General features: G+C 46.2%; 4 non-coding genes across 4 annotated transcripts; all 4 read right to left on the minus strand.

Annotated features, from left to right (window-relative positions):
* Positions 1–3,445: 3,445 nt before the first annotated feature.
* On the minus strand, positions 3,446–3,517 carry Trnak-cuu (transfer RNA lysine (anticodon CUU)). The gene has a single exon. It is a non-coding gene; the product is annotated as a tRNA-Lys (tRNA).
* Positions 3,518–4,737: 1,220 nt separating this feature from the next.
* Trnay-gua (transfer RNA tyrosine (anticodon GUA)) lies at positions 4,738–4,827 on the minus strand. The gene is given in 2 exon segments: positions 4,738–4,773; positions 4,791–4,827. It is a non-coding gene; the product is annotated as a tRNA-Tyr (tRNA).
* Positions 4,828–9,284: 4,457 nt separating this feature from the next.
* On the minus strand, positions 9,285–9,375 carry Trnay-gua (transfer RNA tyrosine (anticodon GUA)). The gene is given in 2 exon segments: positions 9,285–9,320; positions 9,339–9,375. It is a non-coding gene; the product is annotated as a tRNA-Tyr (tRNA).
* A 5,239-nt stretch (positions 9,376–14,614) lies between these two features.
* On the minus strand, positions 14,615–14,687 carry Trnak-cuu (transfer RNA lysine (anticodon CUU)). The gene has a single exon. It is a non-coding gene; the product is annotated as a tRNA-Lys (tRNA).
* Between the last annotated feature and the right edge of the window lie 212 nt (positions 14,688–14,899).

The following is a 14,899-nucleotide window of genomic DNA, read 5'->3' on the forward strand; positions in this document are numbered from 1 at the left end:
TAGAGACTAGAAAAACAATGAGAGAAACGCGCACACACGAGTGCACCACAACGGTCGTGCGTCGTCTGCTATGGGGGAAAGTTGTGGCGGCACCTGGCGGTACCTCCGGTCCCTACACGCCAATTTTAGCTCCACACGCCTCCGTAGGGACCAACGTTGGTAGGGATGGCGCCGGTGAGCAGGTCGTAAGTTTATAGAGGAGGTCGTGGCTTAGCCTTATGCACCTGACGTCATCCGCAAGGAGCGCTAGCGTCGTTCCAGGATGCCGCCATTTTGGCGGTCTCGGTGGTTCGCGGCATAGAGTTTCCTACAGAAACTCTATGGTTCGCGGCGCTCATGGTGGCACTGTGGAACAGAGGATATAGGATATACAGAGGAGGTCGTGTGTGGAACTATCTGTTTTTTCGCTTTTCTTGGTGCATCTGTGGACTGCAATGGACTTAAGCGCATACGCACGTGGGTTAGATAAACCTGCGCGATTGCGCTACCTGGAGAAAGTGCGTCTGCGCGGCGGCGCAGACCCACTCGAACTCGAAGACGCTGAACTTCAACCCGATGTTGCACTGCATGCTGCCGCGGGTCGACTTCACCGACATGAAGGACTACCTTGTTCACGAGACAAGTTTTGTGTCGCGTGAGCAACTGAAAGCTTATAAATCCATGCACGGTCACAACTATCTCACGAGCGGATGGGTGCAGCAGCCGGGTGTCAAGGTTCTCCAAGACAGCACGATAGTTGTAGTTGGAAAGGTAAACATACTTCCCTCGTCCACTTGTAATCGCGTTTATTGCGCCGTGCGAGCGCTTTGCCGATACTGTAAAACCAGTAACGGGATGTAATGGCAGACAAGAGATCACAGCAATTGCTGCAGTGCTGTTTTCAAATGGTTTTTGCTTCTCAACAACCGCTGCGTGCGGCAGGGGCGTAGCCAAGGGGCGGGGGGGTGCAACCCCCCCCCGAAATTTTTCAGTTTTGCTTGCGTATATATACACGCACACATACAAACGCACGCACGAACATACATGAAGTATGGTTGAACCCCCCCCCCCCCTCCCACCCAGAAAAAAATTTCTGGCTACGGCCCTGGCGTGCGGTGCTAATGTGTAGCCGATTTATCGCAGCTTTTTAGTGCAGGCGTCAAAGTTCTGCCATACAGCACAATCGCTGTTGTCAGAAAAGTAAGCCGACTTCCCCGTTTATTTCTAATCGCGTTTGTTCTGTCGTGCTAGCGCCGTGTGAAACCCGTAAACACGGTAACGGGACGTCAGGGCAGGAAGGGATTACAGTACTTGCCAGTGGCTGTTTCTAAATGGTTTTCGCATTTCAACAACCGCTGATTGCCTTGCTCGTGTGTAGCTGAGTTATCGCAAGCGTTAAGCGACAGTTCTAGCTAGGGCGACGCGCAGCTTTCTGAAAGATTAAGTATGATCTAACTCCATTCCGCGTTAAACGCGATCGCCAGAATTTAAGAAGCCGCGTTGCGTCGATCACATACGTCGTGCAAATCAGCGTTGACGTTGCTTTATTAAGACATTTCTTAGTGTTCCAACTTTGCAGCTACGATAGCTTTCTAATTTATTTCAAATGTTTAGGTCACATCACTCAGGTTGTCTGTTTGTACTCCCAGGTTCGTCATTCACAGTCATTTATTGAAAAGCTCCTTACGCCGTGAGTTCTCATCAAAGAAGACGGTGAGGTACAAGCTGCTCACTGCACCTGCAAAGCTGGCCTTTGGTATGAAAAAGAAACCAACCGAGGCAGCATTCTGATCCACAGGCTTCTTTTTCGTGTGGTTGTTACAACCAAACACGGCGCAGTTCACCATTGTCGCAGCTGGCTGACGTGCAACCACGGCACGTACCGTCTCTCCGCACACACAAATAAATTCGTTCAAAGATTTTCACGTAATAAATACGCACCGCGCACAAGACACTGCTGTGCGTGGGCTAAGCAGAACGCATACAGAACGTAGCCCGATACTGCCGGTACTGCTACCTGCCACTGCGCTCACGAACGGCCGGACCGCCAAAATGGCGTCGCTGCCCGGCGATGCTATCGCCACCTCGCGGATCAAGGTACAGTGCATACAGCAGATATACCACACGGCGCGATTGAAATCTATTGTTCGTTATCGTATTGCTTTTGTCGGTTTGTACGATGTTGCTGTTTTTCATAAGCTTCTCGCACTCGGCCACATCAGCGGCCAAGTCCTTCGCCCTGTTGATGTAAGGCCCATACCAGATCCGCGGATATATAGCGCAGTTCTTGGTGGCGTTGCGCTGTTGATCGAGATCGGATGTTCGATTCCAGTCATTCAAATTTTCCTGTAAGATGGCGCCTAAGTACAGACATCATGCGAAAATATGAATACGATAATTGTTGGGGTTTTGCGTCCCAAAACCACGATATGATTATGAGGGAAGGCGTATAGTGGAGGGCTCCAGCAGTTCTGACCACCGTTCTTTAAAAGTACACGGGCCTCCAGCATGTCCGCTTCCATCGAAAATGCGGCCGCCACGGCAGGGATTCGATCCCGCGACCTTCGGGTCAGCAGTCGAACACCATAACAACTAGACCACTACGGCGGCATCTTGCCAAAATAGCGCGCCACGCTGGACTAAGTTAAATTTTACATTTGCGCCTGAGTTGGACATTAATTTGCTGTAATTCGTTGTTGAACAAAGTGCAGGTTCGTCGTTTTGGATCTAATAATTGAGAAACCGCGGACAGATGGTGATAAAGATATATAGACTGGACTGTATATTTACGGAGGTAGCTACAACTTACGGTCTGCGCGAGACTGAAGCGTTACATAGGAGCTCTACTGACGACAGAAAAAGCGGGGGATGCGGAGCACAAAAAAAAAAGAAGGTTGCCAGATATGAGAGTCCATCAAAAGAAAAAAATAAAATAAAGGGCACGACAGAAAATTGTTAAACCTTTAGCATTACTGTCTTAAATTGTTCGCTTTCAGGTTAACTGTCGATCTCTCTGTTCTGATTGCGCAATTACACAATATAGATTCTCCGTTACATGTTTCGTTTTTATTTTAATTTTTTTATTATTATGTAATATATCATTGTGTAGTAACTAAAAGTTCAACTGTCCAATTATTGATCAATCCCCGATGTGGGTACGACCCATGTACGACCCAAACATAATAGTAATAATAATAATAATAATAATAATAATAATAATAATAATAATAATAATAATAATAATAATAATAATAATAATAATAAATAATAATAATAATAAAGAAGAAGAAGAGCACGAACACCAGGGCCGTGCAGCGACAACGAGCATTCGTTCAGGGAGGTTCACGCACATCCCGGCGCCAAATATCCACTCGACGTGGCTTGGCGCAATGACTTGTTTTTTAGTCACTACAAAAGAGGTGCAGTAATAAAAAAAGAAAAAATGAGCGGCGAAGCAAGAAGCTTGCGCCCAACGTGGGCTCGAACCCACGACCCTGAGATTAAGAGTCTCATGCTCTACCGACTGAGCTAGCCGGGCGGTGATCGACAAACCCTGCCAATATGCAAGCATTGGCTCCCTAATTAGGAGTCTATCAATGCCATACTTGATCGTTCCAGACAAACAGACTCGTGCCCAGACCATGGAATCAGTTGGACTCCCACAGCGACGACTCGGACTATAAAAATAGCGGTTACGAGAGCGAATGATAGTATCGCATTATGCAACTCCGGTCATGCATACGCGGTGCTGTTGGCGCGCTGCCACGATTTCGCGACGTTTGCCCTCCGGGTAAGTAAGACGCTTTTGAAACTAGCCTATATTACTGGGGCGGGGACAACGAACTCGGCCACGTTGTCGGAAATCATCAAGGGGAGAAAGGTGAAAAAAAAAGAAAGCAAACCAAGTTTATAACCAAAAGAATTGTTTTAAACCGTCTTTGGAAACAAACCTGCTTTCGTCACATTACATCGCCTATTATTCAGCTTTTGCGTTGTCTTTATTGATGTTCTATGTATTTTTTATTAATTGTTGTTTGTATACACCATTTCTCGGAGGCGCTCAAGCGCCGCCATCTTGGACAGATAACGTTGCAGTTTTGCATCCGTATAAAAAAAACGAACAGTGCTACGGCGAACTAGTACCCACAAAAATGCTCGGGCAGGTGTATTCAACGTTTCATGACCATCAACATTTCATATTACGACGTAGAAAACCGACAAAACAATCGCTTCTCAGACCAAGATGGCGGCGCCCATGAACCTAGCCAATCGAAACCTGTATAAGCAACCTTGTGCCACGGCCGTGCTTGTGCTTACTAAAGTTGCTTTGTCCGATTCTGATGTGAGGCTCTCCCACAGTTCTTACTTTTGAGCCTCCTTCTGAAAATATTGCACCATCCCATATGAATATTGCATATAGCGATTGTGAGAATAAACTTGAAACTTGGAGTATCGCTTCACGTGCAATTCTTGCAGTTAGCAAGAATTCCACGTGAGGGTGATTAGTGGGGGGGGGGGGGGGGGCTCCCTATCACCTAAGAGGGGGGGGGGCGCAAAATCTGCCCCATAGGTGGGGGGGGGGGCGCTGCGATGAACCTTCGCCCCCCCCCCTCCCTATTCGGGAACCCTGCGCACGCCTATGCATGGAGCATATTTCGTGGCGATATACTTACTAAGACCACTTCTTCGTCCCTTTTCCGGTTGCCAAACAAAATTTATCCTTTAAAGACACATGTAGGCAAGAAAAAAAAATATCACTCCGTCGAGCCGGATTCGAACCAGCGACCTATGGATGCCCTAGCACGAAACCTCTACAGTCCACCGCTCTACCAACTGAGCTATCGACGGGGATGGCGCTGCTTGTGTGTTTTCGCTACCTTTTTTTTTTTCTTTATTGTGTGTTTTCGCTACCGCTACAGTACCGCTACAGTACCACAGGCCTTGCGAAGCATAAAAACGAAGGCTGCGCGTCGCTGGACCTGCTTGACTGGACAATGGTCTCAATGCGGCGTGCGTCACAGTTTTTCATTGAGTTCCCCAGTATCGTTATTGTAATATACTTTTCACTTCTGTTCATTGTTTTGTCCCTCACTTCTTGTCTTAAAGGAGTACTGACATGAATTTAAAAAAAATCGGGTTGTTGCTCTAAATGAAAGCACGGGTGTCGACAACCCTAAAAAGAGTGTCGTGGTGCCTGGAGATGCATTGCATATATTTTTAATGCCCCTTCTTTTAACCAGCAGTTTCGGTTTCGGTTTCGAGAGGGCGGCTTCATAGTGACGTGTCAAGTCTGCTCGTGACGTCACGGGCAGACTGCAACCCACGAAATATGCACCTGCTGTCCTTTGCTGTCAGCCGAACGTGGTTCATGATGAGTGAACTGTCGTCCAGTGCCTCCGACAGCGATTTCTGTGATTTAGGCTGCATGCAGAACCCAGATTTCGCAAACCAAGTGAGCTGACTTGAAACGTCATAGGGCTCTTCATGCGGTGAAGCTGCCTTGCAGATGCTGGGAGATGAAAACTTTAAAATCAAACTTAAATATCTATGCGTGTTTCCCGGATGCGGTGTGGGGAGAGCGTTAACACTACATGTCAAGGAAACCAAAAACGTCCGTTTTGCTGCACTTCAAAATCGTGTCAGTACTCCTTTAAACATCTGTACGACTGTTCTTTCATACGCCTCTGCTGTTTTCTGTGCGTTATTAATGGGATATTTTTTTTTCTTGTTGAAAAGTGGGAGTTGCACATGAACACGCATGTTTTTCCGTTACTATTCTAACAGAAAACGAAAACAATAACTGACTGGTGCACCAGAACTATTTTTGACGTCTTTCATATTGCTTGTCGAAGTTTTTCGACAGCGCCCACCGCGTTGGAAGATGGCGCTACACAAGTTCGAAGATGTTAAGTACGTCGCTAAAAGCATGTGTTACTAAGCATGACTACTCATTTAAGGTTTAGTAGATATCGATACGCGGCTTCCCCTAGAGATAAAGGCTCTCTCTAGAGCTATACCGAACGGTCCAAAGATATATATGACACTACATCTAATGCAATGAACCAGGGGCGTAGCCAGACATTTATTTCGGGGGGGGGGGGTCTCTATGTATGTTCGTGTGTGTGTTTGTATGTGTGCGTGTATATATACACCAGCAAAACTGAAAAATTTCGGGGGGAGGGAGAAGGGTTGAACCCCCCCCCCCCCGCCCCCTGGCTACGCCCCTGGAATAAATCGCGTACAACTCGTCTGTCACTCACATCTTCTGACAACTCTTGCGTCCCCGACAAGGTCGCAAGTCTAACTGGTTGTATTTTGCACAGTCGCGGGTCTGGTTGCATAATATTGCATGGTCTTGTAGACTATTTTACGTGTGCCTCTAAGTGCCGCCATCTTGGGCTGTTAACGTTGCCGTTTTACGCCTGTAGCGATCAAGTGAACGGTACTGTACGATTTACTTCCACGCATGCAAATGGCTGTACGGACGAATTCCGTGCTTTAAGACGCTCTTAATTTGACGTCATAACATACAAAACAGAAAAATATCTAGCCTGAAAGACAAAGACTGCGTCGACTACGAATACAAAACGTGCACAGCAATGCCGCGATAAGTTCTCTGAAACGAGCGTACATTACAAGAAAGAAAGAAAGAAAGAAGAAAAAGGCACGACAAAATTAGAACAACGGGTTCACACCGAATTGATGTACGACGCCGGAGAAATGGCAATTTTTTTCTCGAAGGTGAATTCCTGCAGATGTATTCAGTGAGATATTTACACGACGCTGACTTGACACAATGCGTTCATTAGTGTACAAAAGAGGGCGAATATAGAAAAAAAAAAAGCTGCTGAAATATGTGCGAAGACCAAAAAAAGAATGAAAGGAAAGGTAATGAAACAAGAAGTCCATGCTCATCGCGGGGCTGAACCCACGACCCTGAGAATAAGCCTCTCTTGCTCTAGCGAGGGAGCTAGCCGGCCTTTCTCTGTCTTCAGCGCGTGTTTTTGACGTATCGCGAACAAAAATATCTAACAAGTGATATAAATTTGCATTAAATTTCGCTGTGGAAACGAATGTCTGCTGAAGTTTTTCGCGGACGACGCTTCTCTCCTTCACTTCACCGCATCTGATCCCACCTCGCGTGTTAACTCTAGAAACATCGGCGGTGCTGTTCTTCCACGGTTTGGGGACGTTGGCCTCGAGGTAGGATGCCCTTGAAGCTGGCCTATTTCTGTACGACACAACGAATCTGTAGCCACGTGGTGCGATATCTACACGAGAAACGGGGTGAAAAAGAGAACGCGAAGTCTCGTTTCGCTTGCAACTCCAGCAGAAAAACCATAACGCAGGCAGATTAAATGTTGCTCGTAAGTCGAGTCAGCCGTCGCACGGCTCGTAAAGTCGGCGTGAGACTCCCACTGTCACGGTCGTGTTTTCGAGCACCACGTTGAGCGTGAGTTCTTTTGCTGCCTTTGCTTTTCTTTAGGCATCTCTAAGAGAAAAACAAAACAAAAAAAACCCCGCATTTCCCCGAAGGGGAGTATGAGGAAGTGCGAAGCACGGGGTGATGCTATGAGGGGGCGCGCGACTAAACTGCAGAGCAGAGCGAAGGAGACGGCAGCGAAAGAGCACGCGCCAGCCGACCCACGAAGGTCTGGCCGTTTTTAAGGTCAAAGCACTTTTACTGATGATGATGATCTGTCTTCCGAACTCGTTCCAAAGAACCCGCAACGCGTTCAACTTGTTGGCGGCGTTGCGCACGCCCGAGATGGGGTTGTTGTCGAACCACAGTCGATCGCACACCGCGCAGCTATATCCGAAGCTGCGGTCCAGGAAGTCTCGCTTGAAGTTCGCGTCCGGCCGATCGAATTCGAGGGCCCGCGCTCGCTCACGCATCGCGCGTCCCCGCGCCAGATCGGCTTCGGGGTGCTCGGCTCGCTTCGCACGCTTTCGTTCGGCGTCTCGCCGCCGGCCTTCATCACCACAGGCAATGCGCGGGGCGCGCGCAGCCACGGAGCGGAGGGCGGAGCGCGCGCAGTCACGTGGGGCGTGACGTCGCTGCGCCGTTGCTACAGACGCTCCTCTCCGCTCCTCGCGCCGTTGCTATGGGACGGCGGATTCAGGGTCGCTTATAAAGTGCATTCGCACTTAACGTCGGCAAGGACAGTGTTGTTTTGTAGTATAGATGTTGTCGTCACACTCAGGCTTCGTCACACTGTTTCAAAGAATCCGGTTGCATTTATCTTGTGGGTCAACGAAAGGTCAGCGTTTAAAGTTTTTGTTTTGAATGTGAAGGACAACTGAACAAAAAAGAAAACGAAACAGTTGTCAGCAACACCGACAAAAAGCACGACAGATAGGCTTGATGGGTTCTGCACCTGATTACTTGGCGCATCTTTAGGTTTAGCACAAAATAAGACACGAGGACACGTGTCTTTTTTGCGTTATCGTGTTTATTTCTTTGCGCTAAACCTCAAGATATTGAGTACCAGCCAGCCCTCCAGCCGATTTTATTGAAATTGGCACACTTTTTCCGTGTGCCAATTTTTGCATGAACATTATCTGGCCAATTTTTCGAAAATATACAGCTTATGTACTTAATATATAGATTTTTCAAACTATACCTTGTAACCCAATGGATTTTCACAGTGCAAATGCCATTCTGTAGTTCCTTGTCTATCAGCATATAAGAAATTACGTGCTTCACAAATAAGGGACCACGTAGCGATCGACTCACGAAAACGGCGCAGATGGTAAAGAATGCAAAGAAATATGTGACGCCATACTTGGGGGGAAAATTGGAGATCATTGGGAGACGCCTTCGACCTGCAGTGGACCAAAAATTAGGGTGTTAATGACGATGGTATTTTGCACAGATGCGGAAGTATCCACACGGAACTCGCGAAAAGAGAAGATTGGTTTTCAGCATTTTTCTAGCATTGTAATGAGTATTTTCTCTCCAAATAAACGTAACCAGCATTTTAGAGGAGCCTACCATCGTTAAAAAATTGTTCACATTATTAAAAAAAAAACGCTTTTTAACGTTCAGAAGAACGCTAGAGTTTCTGCTTACAAGTCCCGCATCTGCAAGTTTTTTTTTATTATTGTTGTGTTCGCTTCTTCGTGGACTATCTATGAATTAAACTTGCTGCAAATTGGCAGCCTACATACATACTCTCGCCTCTTCCTGTACCGTACAAAAGGATATATATATATATATATATATATATATATATATATATATATATATAGAGAGAGAGAGAGAGAGAGAGAGAGGAACACACGAGCAACAGAAAAAAATTCACTCCGTCGAGCCGGATTCGAACCAGCGACCTATGGATGTCCATAGCACGTGACCTCTACAGTCCACCGCTCTACCAACTGAGCTATCGACGGGGGTGGAAATCGCCTACTTTTTAGGGGCGAAGCTCCTTAAGGCGGCACCCGTTCGTCCCTCGTCGTAGTCGTTGTAGTCGTAGTGCGTAACCAGTCTTACGCTTTGAACTCCAAGGTGGTGCCGGTGGGAGATTTTTCCTGTGCGTTGTTGAACAATAAAAGATTCGCAGCGTGCGCGTTAACTAAAAGCCGAATTCTTCTGTCTCTCATTCCCATTAGCAGCCATTGGCATGTTCCAGTAGGAAACGTTAGTAGAAGTAGAAGTGTAAGTGTTAGCTAAAAGCCGACTTCTTCTGTCTCTCATTCCCATTAGCAGCCATTGTTTACCTCCAAGGTAGTGCCTGGTGAGATTTTCTCCTGTGCGTGATTAAACAATAAAAATTTTGTTCAAAACGCCGTTGATTGATGAAATAAACCAACGAAAGACGCCTGATGTTTTGTAAAAGCAAAACGAAAGAACGCCAGATGTTTCTAAAGCAAAACGAAAAGACGCCAGCTGCTTAATGAAAGACGCCAGATGTTTTCTAAAGCAATGGTTTTCTAAACAATGAAAATTCACAGCGTACATGTAAAATTAAAGTGAGCTGCAAGTCATCATAACTCATCGAACCTTTAGTATAAACGCGCCCGATCTCACGTCGGTGATGATGTACCAGGGGCGTAGCCAAGGGGGGGGGGTTGGGGGGGTTCAAACCCCCCCCCGAAATTTTTCAGTTTTGCTTGCGTATATAGGCACGCACACATACAAACGCACGCACGAACATTCATACAAATTATACAAAAATGCTAACCATGTATGTTAATCGCAAGACATACAATGTGTTACATTTTGCAAAAATAAACTCGGGCAGGTAATGGCGGCAGTGCTGTGGGAAAGGCAGACGGAAAATCTTGTCCCAATTGCGTCATTTAAGAAAACCACAATACAAGCACCAAAACTGCATGCTGGATGATAGGGCGCATGTGAACAATGGGAGCACCCTTCCACGCGTTCCCGGAAAAGATTAGGTTGCAGCTGCTATGCATTTCACACGAGGGCTTCGAATGACGTCAAACGGCCCTTCCTACTTCCTATCTCCCCGCGTGTGTTTCCCGCTTTGATATATAAAATAGAGATAAGCTAAAGGAGGATCCGTCTAACTCGTTCAGTTCATTCTAAGACTGCCATGGGTAGACCACGGAAATTAAGGACACCAGAAGAACAGCGTGAATACAATGCTGTATGAAAGGAACAAATTCGTCTTGCTGAAAATGGTTGCGGAACCAGTCAAGGTCTACCACAGCAACCGAGAAGTGATTATCACTGCCGTTATTTTAAAGTAATAATAAAAATCCACGCATATAGACGAAATGAATGACGATGAGTGGGCGAAGCACAGCAGATCGTTCGGTAACCGTGAATTTCCCGTGGCATTGCCCACTCGCGCACGTAAATGAGTGACAAAGCGTGTGTACAGTTATACACAATGTCGATCGGATCTAGCCTGAAGTTGGCAAAGAAGAGTTCGCGAGAACTGTCTATTTTGGGCCCATGTGCGCGCTACGTACAGAGCACGCGTGTATATATATATATATATATATATATATATATATATATATATATATATATATATATATATATATATATATATATATATATATATATATATATATATATATATATATATATATATATATATATATATATATATATATATATATATATATATATACATATATATATACATATATATACATATATATATATATACATATATATATATATATATATATATATATATATATATATATATATATATATATATATATATATATATATATATATATATATATATATATATATTATACGCGCTCGCTCTGTACACGGTTTTGTGCATGTTGTTGTTTTGTGCATATCCCTGATCCGACGTGGGGCCCGGGCAGTTAAGTGTGGTCGTGTGTCACTTTGTGCTCTGTATCTCATGACAGCAAAAAAATTCGGAGGGAGGGGACACGGGCCCTGACTACCACTCCCTGGCTACGCCACTGCCATGTATAGAACGTCGCTGAGGAAACGGTGTCAATGCCTCCTAAGATTATCACAGACTAAGCTTGTTTGTTCTAATTCAGGGTACTGATATCGCGCTGCTCGTGCTGACGAACTTGAGAGACTTGAGACACGTTGGCGGTGCTGTTGGCATGCTGCCACGATTTTGCAACGCTCGCCTCTTGCTAACATTAGGCTTGAAGCTTTACTGCGCGGCGACAACGACCTTTAGTAACGTGGTCGAAATATTTCGAGGCGTAGTATATTCGCAATGCCCACGAACTATAGGTGGCGCGCCGTGCTTTTCAAGATGGCGCCGGGAGGAGGGTCAACCCGTTTGTTAGCATAGGAACAGATAGTACGTGCGGACGTACGGCCCGTGCCACTTTCACCGGATGAAGTCATGAGCCGCGCTGAATTGGATATGAGACTAAAATACTTTCCCAAACCATGGAAAGTGCAAAGTACTCGCCACCTAATTATTTGCTGTGGTGTGAAAGGTTATATTTCAGCTCCGTTACCGTGCATAACGATGCTTTGCGAAATCCTGTGCGTGCTACATAAAACTGCATGAACTAAAATTGACGTATGAGCTGAACGGCACTGCGAGGTAGTACGTACCGAGCCTGCCTGACGGATTTGCCGCAGTAGTAGGCCGCCAGCGAGTAGCGTCATCGCTGCTGCACGGGACCGCACGTTTAACGTGGTGATGGTTTGCAAACATAATACGCCGTCGTCATTACTTGCGCAGTGGGGAACGCGGTATTACGTCTCCAACGAAACACGAGCATTTAACATCCCATTCAGTAGCGCTTGTGTCACAGCCATGCTGAGACTCTAGCCGCGTGCAATTCACTTCACTCGCATGTTGCAGATTCGATCAGCACGATCCAAACATGAATATCGAAAAGAATGCACACGTATGCTTTTCGCAACGTCGAAGAAGTTAGCCGAGAGGCGTGGATTGTGGCCGTGACTGCACGTTCCATCGCTCTAACCATTTCGCTTCGCTGGTCAAGCTCGAGCGTGTTTGCGATGCGGCGCTCCATAATATCCACAATAATTGTGATACATGCAATGCACAAGAGGAACTATGCTTTTATTGTGATCTCGCTCAAGGATATTATACGTTAAATACAATCAAAGTGACTTACAAGCGTGAAAGAACATTAACGCACGAGGGGACGTGAAGTGCAACTCGCTCCTCGTGAGTTCAGCTGATCGTTCATCGTCGCTGTCACAGCTTACATTCTCGGTGCCTTCACAGTCTTCTACGTCCAGTGAAAAATCCTCGTCGTCAAGATGGTTTCTTTCAACATCACTGCTGAAAGCAATCCGAAGAAATTCCTTCGGCGAACGACTTCGACCACTCCGCGTCACCACGTTTACAATTAGAGAGACGTCTGCGGCGTCTGGGCTGGTCTGGGCGCGAAGAACATTACCCTTTACCCTCGGATCGGTCAACGAGCAAATCGCTTGCAGTGTGCTGCCACCTATCAACAAACGTACAAAAACAAGCGGCGCAGCGCTGGCTGTGAAACCAACACCAACAAACTGGCGAAGGACGGTGTGGAAAGCGTTCGCTTCACGAAAGGCGTGGAGCAGACGCGTCCTCAAATGATTGAAACGTCGCTCGCACGATTAGTAACAGCGCTTTGCTGACAAAAGGATAGAGGCCCTATTTTAATGTAGCGACAACTTGAGATCGCCGAGTTTTACAAGAGCACATCGTGAGCCCGCGCGACCTCCCGCGTACAGTGTTATGGGATTCATGCTCTACAAGAAAGACTGACCAATGCTATATACAAGTAAAATAGGGTGAGCTTCAACTGAATATGTCAGACGATAACATTTAACTAACCTGCGTGGCTACAGAAAGCCTCGCGAAGCTGATAGTATGCGTACGCTGTGGGATAGCATTGAAAGCGCAAGTTGCCACGTATTTTCACGAAAACTTCGCGTCTCGCAAGAACGAATCAGATTTCTCATGTCACGGAGGGCCCGGTTTGTTCACTGATGCAGGGAACATGCAAAGTCGTAGTGTTCCTTCCTTGCCAATGCGTTAACACTGAGGTTAGCACAGCCGAACAAGGGACCGACTGCGTAGTGCTGCCATTTTATCGTCTACTAACCCTCCTCGAGAGGACGCTCCTGAATTCCGCTTGGCGGCGCGACAGTCTATGGGCATTGCGAATAGAGTAAAAAAAGAGATAGAAAACCAAGTCTCGTTTCTCTTGAAACTCTTGCAGCAAGGAATAAACGGACGTCTCGAGATTAGATGCTTTCGCATAATGCTTCAACCGTCACCCGGCTAGCTGGGGACACCGTTCGACTTTAATAGTGTTGATTGCACTCCATAACATATGGAAGTGCAGAATGGCCGTTGGGTACGCCGATGTGGACTCCCGTGCGGCGCGTCAATACATCAGAGAGAGTATAACACTTTTTTTTTTTAATGAACAATAACTTGTTGAACGTGTTCCAGATCGGTTAGCTCGTGCATGAGCTCCTCTTACGCGTGAAACACATTTAGAATGTACGTATTTGTCGCAGTTAGGCTGGTATTTTTATGCGATCAATGATTCTGTAGTAAATAGTGTTTGGTATTTTGTTCTCTAATTGTCAAATGCTCAACATGAACACAAAATTTGTCTCAAGCTAGCATTAACAAAAACGTGAAGAACGAAAAAAACGTACAGTCGCCAGCAAATGTTTAGAGACCACGACACCAGCAAAAAGTAAAAGTTTCTCCTAGCACAGATTCACAGCGTAGGATTGCTTTAACGCATTGCATTGGCAGAACATGTGCACCTAGGCTGCGCCATTCGTTTTCAACCAACATACACAGGCTGCAGAGAAAAAAGAAATTATTTGTGGAACCAGTTGATCTCTAAAGTTTTGCTCGCGACTGTACGTACGATGTAACATCGAGGACAAGCCCATGCGAAGATGAATATTTTAGATATTGGCACATTTGTTCAACAGGCTTTCTTTCTTTACAATACGGTTGCCCATAACCAGGCACGCATTACGCCGAAGGTTTATGTTTCCATCTTTTTATTCCAGGAATATTTCCATACACGCCGTGAAATATCGACGCGACGCTGTCTTCACACAGGAGATTCTTTACCATTCTGCAAAACAGGTTGAATACAGGGGAGACCTGTCTAAGAATAACTGAGAAACAAACAAGCAAAAAAAAAAAAAAACGCACGCCCAACGTGGGGCTCGAACCCAGGAACCTGAGATTAAGAGTCTCATGCTCTACCGACTGATCTAGCCGGGCAGTGGTTGGCACTTCAGGTGCCAACGTCTAAGCACGTGCGAAGTGCTATATATTGCAACGACGTGGGATAGACAACATCGTCATCTTCGTCTCTGCCCTGCCCGAGAACCACTCGTGCTGCTTCAATGTCGTGGCCAATGGCATGGTCGCAAGGACATACCGTGGCGCCGCCATGCGGAGGCATCCCTGTGACGTGCTAGGTTGGATTGCTC

This window comes from Rhipicephalus sanguineus, chromosome 4 (genome assembly GCF_013339695.2).
Source record: "Rhipicephalus sanguineus isolate Rsan-2018 chromosome 4, BIME_Rsan_1.4, whole genome shotgun sequence".
Classification (NCBI taxonomy): Eukaryota; Metazoa; Arthropoda; class Arachnida; order Ixodida; family Ixodidae; genus Rhipicephalus; species Rhipicephalus sanguineus.